Raw genomic sequence first — 13575 nt, forward strand, 5'->3', positions numbered from 1 at the left:
TCCATCCCTAAATCACAATCAGTAAAAGCTATTCCTGGCCAGTAAATAACATTATAATGAATTTTCTCTGTTAAAAAATGACATCCACAGTTTATCTACAGTATTGGAGATGTATCTACCTCCATGGGATACCCCTCAGTAAAAAATATTCTAATCTGTACTTTGGAAAAAATGAAGAAACAGTTGATGTTGAAGCAAGAAAGGCATGGCAAAGACAGTGACAGCCTTCAAATCACCAAAATCACTGTGCACCAGACGAAGCCTGAAGTCTTTAGAAGAAATAAAATGATGATTAAAAAAGGTTGCACGGTACAATTCTGCTTTGACCCGGAAACAAGAAACCAGAAAGTAGTAGTTGCAACTTGCGGCCTTAGCCGAAGAATAAATGCAAAGCTACCCAGAAGATGCCATTGATGAAACCTCAACTGTAACTGTAAATGCAGACAGATCGCTGAATGCCGCGCCGTCCCGTCCCGTCCCGTCTCGTCCCACTCTCCTGACTGTAGATCGATAATCATACATTAATCACGCCATTCTTCGTTCAATGCAACACGTACACGTTGTGCATTTAAGGCCATCACTCCGCTGCTATCTGCACTGGATGACGTAACCAGTAACACAGTAACCAGGTTTTCCCTGTTATAAATTTGATAGGATTTGAAAGATAGTTACAGTGTTAGTATACTCTGAGTTTCTTCATAATCCAAATAGATAGTTACAGTGTTAGTATGCTCTGAGTTTCTTCATAATCCAAATTCTTTTTGTGATCAGAATGTTTTGGTGATTTTACACTTTCTCAAGATTTTTCCAGAAATTGATCGAATTTCTTCCAAAAATGAAAACTCTGATCTTATTAAAAAATTCTAACCATTGCAGAAAAATTTAATACAAAAATTCCAACCATCAAAGAAGAATTTAATACAAGATTAGACAGATTCGAATAATAATGCGCACCGCCTCTTTATTGGTAAGAATATCGATCAACAATCAAAATCCAAACCCTTTATTCTTTAAAACATTAATAACAGTGGCTTTATAGCTTTTTTTTCTTGAATTTCTATGTTGCTTTATGCCTATAAGCAATTTTTTTGGCTAATAGTAACAGGCCACCTACCAGATCCTCTTATTGTAAAGAAGAACTATCAGAAATCGAAAAGTGAGTTCCTCTCATCCCTCGGGCATTAATGGCAGTTACATTTACAGTATACTGAATTACCAGACAGTTTTTTTTTGGGGTGTTACTTGTAATCTGTAAGTGCTGGCATTTAATGTGAGGGGTCATTCAGGTTGTCTATAAAAACTTCCCAAATCTGCTTACATTGGCCGACGCAGGTGCTTCGAGTTGTGGGCGTGTAGTGGAATAGAAGAATTTAATAATGAATGCAGAGATGGTGAAGAAGCCCTTTCAATCTACAAAAGGATATGGCACTGTAGATAAATGCAGTACAGAAGGAAGAAAATTGAAGAAGCCCCTGCAATCTACAAAAGGATATGGCACTATAGATAAATGCAGTACAGAAGGAAGAAAATTGCAGACCGTAGTGTCTGATCTGAGCGGCGTATTGATAAGGATGCCCAATCCCTTTTGCTATTTCCTGCTTGTTTCCCTTGAGGCATCCGGTGTGATTCGATCCCTGTTCCTCATCTTGGCAGCGCCTTTGGCCTGCTTTCTATACCATTGCGTTTCTGCTGCCTCTGCCCTGAAGCTCATGATTTATATATCCATGTCGGGGCTCAAGGCCTCCGAGATCGAAGGCGTGGCGCGGGCCGTTCTTCCGAGATTCTTTCTGCAGGATCTGAATCCCGAGGCCTGGAATGTGGTGTCGTCTTTTGGGAAAAAGGTTATAGTGACCGCGCTGCCCCGCGTGTTTGTGGAGGCGTTTGCTGTGGAATACATGGGCGTGGATAGAGTCATTGGGACGGAAATTGAAGTGGACGCAGAGGGGAAAGCTACTGGGTTTGTTGTCGAATCTCGAGTTCTCGCGGGGCTGAACAAGAAGGACGCTGTTCAGAAGCTTGATGGAGATTTCATGGCGGACGTTGGAGTGGGGAAATACAATTCCACTGGCATTTTCTATCCCTCTGCAAGGTATGAAATTTGCATATTAGTTTTTCTTGTTTTGTTTTATTTTCAAAGCTGCGTAGTCTTTTCTGTATCATCTGCTCGACCTGGGAAACATACATTCAACGAATTATAGTTGCAGGAAAATGTTCTTTTGGGAAACGTCAACTCAATGCCATTGGCCTCTCTCCCAAGAAAGTCCTGAAGTACTGGGATAACAGGGAACATTACAGTTATTCTATCATTTGCTGTTATGGATTTAGCTATCCCATTTTCTTGGTTCAAATTGATTTGGAAATTGAATGAAATTGTGGAGTTAGTTGCGCACAGATTGTTCGTGCAGATATGAAAAAAATATCCTACTGATTCATGCAACTTTTAGGAAAAAAAACACACCTTACAGTAGAGCTTTGAACAAAATTTCTAGTGTGTTTTAATGGAAAAAAATGTTTATTTTAATTTTTCAATTTATATTAGTGTAGTGTATTTCTTGTAATTTGAGCTAAATTTTTTTGACATTTAAATTATCTAAACAAATTTATAGTAATTTTTGTATTCAAATTTCTGTGATTATAATGAATTAAGCAAAATTTTTATATAAAAATCACATAAAATATAGATGATGAAAAATATATTAATTGGTATATGATAACCATATTTAATATTAATAAAAATGTGTTAATCAATAATTTGTTTTAATTAATTGATATTAATTATATTTAAATTATAGTTATTTTTTTATTATAATTAATTATAATTAACTACCGTTACCATAGTATGGAGTCGAACTATTAATTAAATAATTTTCTTGACATTTAAAAATATTTATTATTGATACAAGTTTATGGGTACTATTTTCATACGCACTAAAAACAACTCCTATATTAATTGGTATATGATAATCATATTCAATATTAAGAAAATTGTATTAATCAATTATTTGTTTTAATTAATTATTATTAATTATATTTAAATTATAGTTAATTTTTTATTATAGTAAATTATAATTAACCATAGTTATTATAGTATGGAGTCAATTTATTAATTAAAATTTTTAAAGTCAAGGCACTACAATATCTTAAAGGAGTTGAGTTGTGTTTAGTGTGATTTTTTAGATTTTTCGGTGCGGGAATCTGGCAAAAAAATTGAGGTGAAATCTTGATTTGTGTTATCTAAATTGGTTTTTTGACTGTAGATATGGATTTGCACCCTGAAAAAACTCCTAGGACACTTTGATTGTGCAGGGATTACCCATCAAGCTTGTGATTTCAATACATTCTTGCGGGATTTTAGAAATTAGACCGGAAAAACCCACCTAAAAAATTCAAAAAATCGCACTAAACTCTTATCCTTAATAATTTTTTGAAATCAAAAACACTACAATATCCTAAAAGGGATGTTTGCTGAATTTGATTTATATAATTTTTTAATGGTTTAAAAATATATTCATTGAATTTAGATTAATTATGTATATTTTTAGTAATTTCATAATAATTAATAATTTAATAATAATTTTTTTATATTTTATTTTTTATTATGATATTAATTTTATGTCTTATTTTGTTGTTTCATATTTATTTTGATTTGTGAACATGGTTGGGTAAAGTAATATTAGTTAATAATTAATTATTATATATTTTATTGTGAGTTTAATTTATAAAAAATTTAAATATTATGGTTTATATAATATTTAAAATAAAACTATAATTACTAATTAAATTATTTATATAAATATTATATATTTTTATTTTTATTATAATAATTTGATAATATAATTTTTTAATAAAATCTTTAATTTTCATTATAAATTTACATAAATTCAACTAAATCATAGGAAACCTTTAAATTTTACAATATGGTTGCAAATTTGGATGGTTGACATTGTTGTTATAAAATTCAAAGCAAAATCACCGATCATCCAAAAGACGGACAGTGGGTTAGGGGCCTGCATTTTTCTCTTTCCCTGTGATATTTTCCTGCATATTTTCCATAAAAATTTCGAACTGTAATCCCAATTGATGAATGCGATCCAAGGGTACTTAAGTTCTCTAAATCAATCCGAATCAACCAAAATGTAAAGCCAACAGTAGATTTAGAAATTACAGTTCTGTAATTTGCCAGATTCTGCTAAAGATGGAAAGTTTTAGTTAACAATCGAACAAGGCGATTAAGAATTTAATTTTTTCTCAGGTTAAAATCTAGTTAAAATTTGTTTATTTTACAAAATTGCAATGGGTTTTTAGAAGTTGTAATTTTTTTTATAGAAATGGTATATAGAACTTTTTTCAGGATATTACAATATAGTCATATCATGCAACTGGAACCTAAGTAAAAAAGTTATCATTAAACCCTTTTAACCACCCAAGATATACTACCCAAGATATACTTAAAGATGCAACTTTCTATTAGAACCATCCACATTCACCTGAAAGAAGGTGCAACTTTCTATTAGAACCATCCACATTCCACCTTTATCATCTTCAAATGTGTCTCAAAATCAGAGATACATAATCCAGATGGAATGGCTTTTAAGACACAGCTGGAACATTCTCTTGGCATATCCACATTCTATCTTTACTTTTGATATCATCCTTAAATTTAAAATCCTTTATCTACTAGAAACTTTAATATTTTTTAATGTTGGATGATAGCTCTATTAAGTAGGTAAATTCAGTTTAATTATAAAAAAAGGTTTGATTTTGAAAATTTTGATATTAAGATTAAAATATATCTATTTTAATTACATTTAAATTTTATGTGAAATATATAGAAAAAAATAAATATTTACATATTATTAAAAAATGTTTTAGTTATGAAAATTTTTATTTCTGATTTGTATTTTCTGGATCTATCATAATGTGATTTATTATTAGAAAAAAATTTCATTTTCAATTGTTTTATTTATTTATTTAAAAAAAGTTGGTATTGACATATTTGATTTATAATAGATATTAACATAACACATTATTCACTATTAAAATGTGTTTTAATCAGAATTCTCAATACATATATTTTAAAAGTAGTAAGTCAGTCAACTCCATATTGATTAAACCATAAATGGAACATCTTTGTTATATTACACTTTAAAAATAATTTTTTATACAAAATGTAACATATTTTTTATCTATTAATATTTTTCTTTAAATACTATGTCTTGCTCTATATATACCATATCCTATATATATATATATATATATATATATATATATATATATATATATTACATCTCACATTAAACTGGAAAAATACCTTTGTACACAAAATACACACAAAAATAACCATCAAACTCTCATGAAATTAAGCATCAACCTTATTCTACTAAAATATTAAAATCACCTATTTCAACTATTTTATATATATATATATATTTGTTAACTTTCCATAAACCATATCTATTTAAATACTACTTATCAATTTATATAAAAAGTTATACTCCTTGACTATTAAAAAAAACACCTTCCCACATAATCTTTTAAAAATATTAATATATTAAATACTTCATAATATCATTTCATTTTCATAATATCATTTCATTTTCTCCCCTATCCTCTTGTTTATTGGATATAAAAGTTATAATTAACAATATAACATTTTTTCCAAAATCATGACTTTGTATATTGTTTGGTAAAGTCATGACTTTGTGTAGGAGTAGTCAGGTGGAGGAAAGGTGGAGGAATTGCCTCACGGTTAAAAGTGGCAAATTCAAAAAATCTTGTAGATGAACTATTTGAATCATGTCTTTGATGGCGAAAATGGATTCAGCATCATCAAAAACTTCTAGGGCACTTAGAATTATGAAGTTTGACAACTTTTACTTAGATTTACAAAATTTCCTACCGGTTTTTTTCAAAGAAATTTCCATAATTTTCAGGGCAAAAAAGCATAATCGTTAGACTACCGCCTTTGGGTATTGTTCGGATAATAATAAATAAGTGTGTAGGATTAATACAATTCTTTTAATGTATAAGATTAACACAATGTCTACGGAGACTATAAATTTGTTTGGAAATTTATTTTTCATTAGAATTTGGGATTTAAAAAAAATAAATCTGATTATAAAGTATTTGAATCTTTTTTAGAGTGGAAATAGATTCAGCAGCAACCCTTGGACACCCAAAATCTTAACTTTACTACGCAAAAATCATACAGAATTTCCATTATTTTTCTAATATGTTTGTGTCCTTGCTAAACTATTTTAGCAATTTTGCATAAAATCTAGACCAAATTTAAACATAACTTTTACTGGATAAATAAAAAAGGAGTTGTCTATAATGCGACTTTTTGGAGATTCCGGTGACAGAATCCGGCGGAAGAAATTGAGGTTAAATCTTGATTTCTTGCAGTTAAAATGGTTTTTTAACTGCATATTTGGATTCAGCACCCTCGAAAACCCCTGGGACACTTTCATTGTGCAGAAACTAGCTATCAAACTTGCGATTCCAATAAATTCCTGCCGAATTTCGACCGAAAAAACCCGCCGGAAAGACTTTCAAAAAATCGCGTTATAGACAACTGCAATAAAAAAACAATCCACGGGCCCGCAGTGGCCCCTCCTGCACTGACCAACAGTTCGAAACTTCGATACGATACAGACCTTCTCACTCTCTTGCATTAAATTCAACTCAATGCGAACATCCCTTCATTGATTTGTTCTCTGTCTCTGAATTTATTTGCAGGAAGCGTATGTGGTTCGTTCCACCAGCAATGCTCACCTGCTACCAGAGTACAAGCTCCCCAAACCCATCATCTTCCATGATGGACGACTGGTACAGCGCCCGGATCCTTTGAATGCTCTCCTCACATTTCTGTGGATGCCGCTGGGCTTCTTGCTGGCAGTGGTACGGGTGACAGCAGGCGCGTTACTCCCCATGTGCATCCAATATTACACCTTCTGGCTTACAGGTGTCAGAATCATAGTAAAAGGACACCCTCCACCACAAACGACAAAAACCGGTCATGGCACAATGTTCGTCTGCTCCCACAGAACTCTACTGGACCCCATTTTTCTCTCGGCTGCCCTGGGCCGCCCGATAACAGCTGTCACATATTCCATTTCCCGGCTATCGGAATTCTTGTCTCCGATCCGCACCGTCCGGCTGACCCGGAATCGAGAGCAGGACGCAATAAACATCAATTCCATCTTGGCAAAGGGCGACCTGGTGCTCTGCCCGGAGGGCACGACGTGCAGGGAGCCTTTTCTACTGCGTTACAGCGCCATGTTCGCGGAACTCACAGATTACATTGTTCCGGTGGCCGTGAACTGCCGGACCTCCATGTTCCACGGCAGCACGAGCCGAGGGTGGAAGGCCATGGATCCCTTTTTCTTCTTCATGAATCCCTCCCCTGTCTACGAGATTACCTTTCTGAAAGAGCTCCCCATGGAGTTCACGTGCCGAGGGGGCAGAAGCTCCCACGAGGTTGCCAACTGTGTGCAGAAGGTCACCGCCGGGGTTCTCGGATTCCAGTGCACAAACTTCACGCGCAGAGACAAGTACAGGCTGTTAGCAGGAAATGACGGATCCGTTGCCCCATAAAAGATTATGCATCCAGTAAGATTCAAATACTAATAACTCTGTAGGTTATTGATATATATACAATGACTATGTATCAATCCCTAAATTATTGGTATATATCAATCCGTAAGTTGTTGGTATATACATTGAGTATCTGTAGATTATTGATAGATTTTGATTGCTGTTAAAAGCTACCATTACAAACATGTTGTCGGAACATTGAATTGAACGTTTGTTGAAACAAAGTCAGAAATAAAGGCAGTCCCAAACTTAGGATATGCATGGTTTGTGAGAATATATATAGTTTTGAATTGTCACGTGAGAGTGGTGGGTGAGAGCGTATGAGTTGTAATTGGGTTTCAGTATGCCTTCGGCTCTGCAATTGTGATATTGTATGTTTTGTTTCAATATATTTGTGCAAATATCATTAGATATGCATTGCTGTAATAACTGCGGTAAATGGAATTTCAAATTTATTCTGCTTTCCAAGTTAAAATTTGATCACCGTTATTTGTTTTTCATGCCTGTCATTTCTCGTTTTATGCATATTCAATAGTGTCAATTTTGTTTTCTCTTGTTACATGCAATTTTCAAGAAATAATTTCACATATTTAACCTAACAAGCTTGCGGTTTTATGCATATTTACCAGTGTCAAATTTTTTTCTCTTGTTACATGCAATTTTCAGGAAATAACTTCATATATTTAACCTTACAAGCTTGGGGTTGGGGTTAAGTGAGAAACGTTCATTTTGGTTGGGAATTCACCACAACTTTTTAATCATAAAAATTTCGAAACCCTAGCCTTACAACAACACTAACAAACTTCGGTGGAAATGGAACATCAAGAGCCAATTAAATAAACTCTGGTGGAACTGGAACATCAAGAGCCAATTAAATATAGTTCAAGACTTGTGAATAAGAAATCACATCAAGAGCCAATTAAACATAGTTCAGACTTGTGAATGAGAAATCCAAATTTATAAGCAAAAGAGATTTGTCATTAATATTGAAGAGATTCCCTTTGGGTTTTTTCATGGGAATTGATGAGCAAAAACAGATGTTGAAAAGAAGATAATAGACCATCCCTATAAGATGACTTTTTATCATAGAAAAAACCAATAATTGGCTAGGTTAAAGAGAGGAGACTTGCCTGTTCCTTTTTTGATTAGACATATAGCTAGATATTTAGTGAACCATTAACATGAAAGATCTTGCTGTTTTCAAAGTTTAATTTTCTTTTGCATGTAAAAATGCTGATCCAACTCAAGCCTAATGCCAAGCCTGATTAATAAGAGGTCCCTCAAAAAACAATGTGCAAGGTAAATAGCTAGCTCTTGCTTGCTCTGTTTATAGGCAACTAATGGGGTCAACTCATTGGTGGCAGGCCTGCACTTTTCAACACAGTGTTTATGGACTGATTTCTCAACCACTAATATACCTTTCTTTTCCTCGCTCTGTCTGAGATCAATTGAGTCCTCTTACATGACACACCTGCTCATGTAGAGATGAGATAGGCAGTCAATTGAAGTCATAAAAATAATGGAGTGGAGTTGTGGGCATTTAATCTCTGAGGAACAGGAAAATGGTTCAGTTAGGCATGACAACTTATTTAATTGAACTTCTTGTTTACAACTAACCATTAAAATTTATGACAGAGAATTTAATAACTGCTTGTCAAATTTACAGCTTAAAATTCTTTTTACCCCTCCCACGGACGTTTTAAAAATTTTATTTACTGTAAAAAACGTTTAAGTAAGGAAAAAACATTCTGTGGAATGTCAGATTCCACGTCTGCCTGCAAAGCTCGTTGTAAGATTGACTTTGAGAGAGATTTACTGTCTTACTGTACTGTGCTACTGTATGCATTGTTAGATGACTTAACTGCAGTGCTGTAATAAAAGCTGCAAAGCTGGATGCAACATTTACTTTGTAATGGTAAGGACTTTCACTGTTGTACTGCTACTGTGTGCTACTGTGTGCATTGGGCATTTTCTAATTGGGTGATTTTTTAAAGTTTTTATTAGGTTATATTATCAGATAATAATGTTTCGTGGTTTAAATTATATTTTTGAATGTATAAATGATTTTTTTTTTTTTTTTTGGATTAAATTATGTAAATTTAACAATTTAAAATTAAAATTTCTCACAAAATACATAAAGCAATTTGCCCCAGGGAAAATGAAAAAAAAAATAAACTGTTAAATTACTATGTATGCATCAACCGAAAACTTTGCTTGAAAAGGGACCAAATCAACCAAAAGCTCTCCCTGAAAAGGTACCATAAAGTTGCCTCGTTAAACTATTATATAGACATGGTTAATGTATATGTGCAAAGTCTCCATGTAGGGTGACGGAGTGGTTGGCAAAATGGGATGCTATCTTGTTACTTGGTTTCAAATTCTAGGGATATCTTTGATCAGTGTGATACTTTGGTGAAGTGAAGTCAACTCCTCTTGCTAAGTCATAAACTCCTGGTATATTTGACTTACGAGCTATTGGACATACTCTTGGTGTGATAGTAGTTGCCCTTCAATTTGATCTCGAGCTTTACCCAAATTACTCTAACCAATTACCATACCATGATTAACCTTCAGTGCTATAATAAATGTTTCAATGCTGAATGTAAGACTGACCTTGTAATGGTAAAGAGACTTACGCCTACGGTCTATAATATAAAACAAGGGAGGCTCATTTTGGATTTGGAGTTTTTTCTATCAGGTGATTCAAGCCATTCTGAGTGCTTTGCAGCCGAGCTGGGTGGGGAATTTCCCACGAGTTCCTGAAAGATTGGGAGGACTTTTTCAACACAGTTGTATGAAAGATTGTGTTTTATAAGTAATCGCAACTTCTTTAAGTCCAGTTTATCAGGTATAAGGCCTGCGTTTTATCCTGTACATTAATCACCCTGCTTTCAAAGGATCGAATATTTAATTAATGCTTTTATTTTTTCCCGAGTTCTCTTGGAAAAACACACTTGTAACATCCCTACCGTAATAACTCATCATAATAAACAGTTATGAAATATTTACCGGTTAGTTGTGAACTGATTCTTGTTAGTCGGAAATTGAAACCAAGAAATGACGGTCGGTTCTTGGGCGGAGGCTGGAGCTTTTTCATGCGGAGAGATGAGGAGATCAAGAAAAAGGAATAAGCGCTGCGTGCCTGCAGTTTGGTTTTTACCACACGGAACCTACCGTAAGGCGTTTCTCTCTCCGTTTCCGCGAACTACTTTGTCAGAATCTTTCCTGCTTATCGACGGATTTTGGAACCTTTTGAACTCCTTATATCATTAAGCTTCGCTTCAATTGCAAGAGTTACATTCATGCAATTCAGGGTATAGAATTGGCTGTGGTTCTTTTAACGTTGCGATGGCTGTCTGACCACTAGCAAGGCGTTTCTTTCTCCGATTCAGTGTATCATACATCTTCTGCCGCCCTTTAGTTTGTTTTAGATTCGCTGGATCCGTTCGAGGGCCGCCTATATCTGTACGCCTTCACCCAGTCCACGCCTCGGCCTCAAGGACTCTACGATGGCCGCTTTGGATTGCAGGTCCTGGCGGTCAATGGTGGCAGAATGTGGCAGAAGAGAGGTTGTGGTACATCTTTCTGCAGGAGGCCGGGGAGATGTGGGACACTCTGCTTATCGCCGAGACTTACATGCAGTCTGGTTTCCCTGTCAGCGATTGTTTCAAGCTGCATTGCCGCAGCTCTTGTGCGCTCCATATCTACAGCCGCTTCAGCGTGATGTTGATGGTGACACAACTGAAGAGATAAAAGTATTTATGACAATCTTGGAAAACATAGTTTATGTTAGTATTGTGAAATGAGTATGTGTTATTTTGTTTATAGAAATGGCTATTTTGGGCAAGGAGATTACATATTCAAACAATAGCTATTGTATTTTTGGAAAAGAAAATGTATATTAAAGAAACAGAAATAAATACTACATTCTTGGCATATTAAAGAAATAGAAGCAAATATTGCACTTTGGGAGAAGAGAATACATATTAAAGAAATAAAAGTAAATATTGCATCTTTGGAAAGAGAATGCATATTAAAGAAATAGAAGTTAATATTGCATTTATGTAAAGAAAGAATGCATATAAAAGAAGTAGAAGTTAAGTTGGATTTTATTGGAAAGGGATATATGCTTTATTACTTTGGGATACTAGTTAATTTAGAAGTTTCTTGTGGAAAATTTATGCATTGCATGCATGATAGAAATTGCGATATGATGTGCTTCTTGGCACATCGATAATCATTCTAACCATCTTGAAGAAAAACGAATGTTTTATATACACAAATATAGTGTCTTTTTAGGAAAAGAGAGCATTCTCCATGCACGGAAATAATAACTTTATAAGAGACTTTTTGAAAAACAAAGACAGAGAATTCTTTCCTTAAAAGACACACATGAATAGTGTTCATGCAAGAACCAGAATCCATACTTGTTTCATGAAAAGACTATGTGCATTGAAGTAAAAATAATTGTGTTAGGAAAAAACACATGTTGCATGCATATAGGGATAGCTATTATGACTTTGGAAATATGAATCTGTGTGTACTTAGAGAAAGTGATCATGTTAACTTTTTTGAAAATAATAATCTCTTGAAGAGATTGTCTTGTTAGATGAGCTATGTTGATGTGTTGATTTTGACGCATAAAGGGTAAGTAAACCTTGTTTTTGTATCTTGATTTTTATGCGTAAAGATGCATATCTTTAATAATTTCTTGAAAGGGAATCTTGAGAAACCCTCATATAGGAAGATAGAGAAATGAGGATTATAATGACTTTCTTTAGGAAAGAGATATGTGGTTTGTTGCATGAAATGATGGTAGCCTTTTAGTGAAGGGAATATGGGTTGCGTACCTTAAAGGGTATGAACAAGGAATAGTCATTGTGATATGGAGTTATGTTCTTTGTATGTTAGAGAGACTATGTTGAGTTCTCGAAAAATAATTATGTGGAAAAAACATGTGTGTTTAATGTGGAAAGAACATGTGTGTTTAAGCATGGAAACAATAGTTTATTACATGTATGAAGATAATGAATGTGTTATACATGTTAGTAGAACTAATGAGTTATAACTCCTAAAGGGAATTATGCATTAGTGTAAATAAACATTGTGGAGGTCATACAATATTTACTTGGGTGTATGTACTAGTTAAATAGTATGTCATGCTTGCTCATGCATATGAGTAGATGTTAAAAGATCTCTTTTAGAGGTTGAATATTGATTGTTTAATAGGGTATCTAATCTTGTTGCCAAATCTGCTTGATGATAAACATTGACAGGAAGCGATGGCAGTTGGAGCCAAAGAAAAGTGATGTTTAATGTTGTGGCAGGAAGAGGATTAACGGTCCATGCAGAAGAGTACAAGTTACGGGATTAACGGTCCATGCAGAAGAGTACAAGTTACGGGATCGTACATTGCTAGAACAATCATGCCACAAGGAATGATGCATGTGGCGGTATGTAAGTAAAAGATTACATGGAAACTGTATTGGCTTTCAGTTAGTTATGTGTCAACTTAATGATAATTCATTGTAATAATTTTATAACAATGGTTAAGGGATGGAATCCCTTATAAGCCATTGAGTGAGGGGTGAAATCCCTCACGAGCGTTTAATAATAAGATTAAACGTTTGCTGGTGGTTTCTAGAGTATATTGGTGTTCAATGGTGTGATTGCCTTTTGTGTCAGTTTGATGATGATGAATCCTTGATGTTGATGGTTCTTTATTTGATGTGATACCATAATGTCCTAGTACATGATTATTTAATATGGTTAAGGAAATCAAGAAATGGATGCAAGGATTCATGAGACAGTTTATATTAATGCAATGGTTATGCAACTGATTGTCTTTGATGGCAATTTATTGGATAATTACTTGTGGGTAATTTGTATAAAAAAATTCTAACTCCCTACTTTTACATGCGAGGTTACCGGGGTATGTGACAACACTAGTTGTTAAAATGATTTGAAAAAGAATAACAC

General features: G+C 33.9%; 1 pseudogene across 1 annotated transcript; it reads left to right on the forward strand.

Annotated features, from left to right (window-relative positions):
* Nucleotides 1-295: 295 nt before the first annotated feature.
* LOC149219958 (glycerol-3-phosphate acyltransferase RAM2-like) lies at nucleotides 296-13244 on the forward strand (annotated as a pseudogene). The gene is made up of 5 exons (XR_016249260.1): nucleotides 296-629; nucleotides 877-967; nucleotides 1100-2089; nucleotides 6739-7611; nucleotides 12873-13244. The product of XR_016249260.1 is annotated as a glycerol-3-phosphate acyltransferase RAM2-like (transcript).
* The last annotated feature ends 331 nt before the right edge of the window (nucleotides 13245-13575 follow it).

The sequence above is a fragment of the Pinus tabuliformis genome, chromosome Q, assembly GCF_031772625.1.
Source record: "Pinus tabuliformis cultivar Carrire ecotype Pingquan chromosome Q, CPIR1, whole genome shotgun sequence".
Classification (NCBI taxonomy): domain Eukaryota; kingdom Viridiplantae; phylum Streptophyta; class Pinopsida; order Pinales; family Pinaceae; genus Pinus; species Pinus tabuliformis.